Genomic DNA, 802 nt, shown 5'->3' on the forward strand with positions numbered 1-802 from the left:
TCGGTTTTTGTACTGATTTTGCTGTGCTAAATGTTGAGGGTAATGGGTCGTGGAAGAATTCCTTATTTTTGCCATATTTTTTGTTTTTTAGAATCTTCCAGCAGAAGTTAGGGAGGCGCAGGAAAAGAAGTTGGAAGGGCTCAGAAAACAGCAGGAGGTTCATTCTCGTTTAGCTGTGGAACGCAAAATGTTCTTGCGAGACAGGAAAATAAAGTTCTTTGGTAAATACTTGAGAGCTTAATTTCACTATATTTTATTTACGATTAGGCCCCTTTGTTGTGTGATGTAGATATCTGGGTTTGGGTGTGTTTTGCTTGGTTGAAAGTGATATGTGTGTTGTTCAGAGAGAAGAAAGATAGAGAGAAGAATCAGGCGTTTAGAGAAACTCCAACGTGCTTCCTCTGGTCAAGCGCAAGACGCAGAGATCGCTGAGCAGCTTTCTAAGTTGAAAGAAGATCTTGAATATGTCCGGGTAAGCCAAGTATTTGCACTTAGTTTATTTGGTATAGTAGAAACACATCAGATATTTGCAAATTGCAATTATAATTACTGAAAGAAAGGTCCTAACGAGCTTGTAATGTACTTAAAACTGGAGCTTTGTCTCCGAACTAGTCTTATTAGGGTGGAGCTGTGAGTGAGTGAATTCTGTTTTTGTTTTCGTTCAAGTTATTGTGTTCTTCTCTATGATACATGACTACTGGATATTATATTATCTGCCAAGCTAAAGTTTCTTGGTTATGGCAGTTCTTTCCAAAGACTGAGACATACGTCTCTTTATTTACTGGAGGTGATGATTCAGAAA

General features: G+C 38.2%; 1 long non-coding RNA gene across 1 annotated transcript; it reads left to right on the forward strand.

Annotated features, from left to right (window-relative positions):
- Positions 1-98: 98 nt before the first annotated feature.
- Positions 99-802, forward strand: LOC112094725. The gene is made up of 3 exons (XR_002903656.1): positions 99-221; positions 345-472; positions 745-802. It is a non-coding gene; the product is annotated as an uncharacterized LOC112094725 (long non-coding RNA).

The sequence above is a fragment of the Morus notabilis genome, unplaced genomic scaffold (genome assembly GCF_000414095.1).
Source record: "Morus notabilis unplaced genomic scaffold, ASM41409v2 Scaffold10098, whole genome shotgun sequence".
NCBI classification, from domain to species: domain Eukaryota; kingdom Viridiplantae; phylum Streptophyta; class Magnoliopsida; order Rosales; family Moraceae; genus Morus; species Morus notabilis.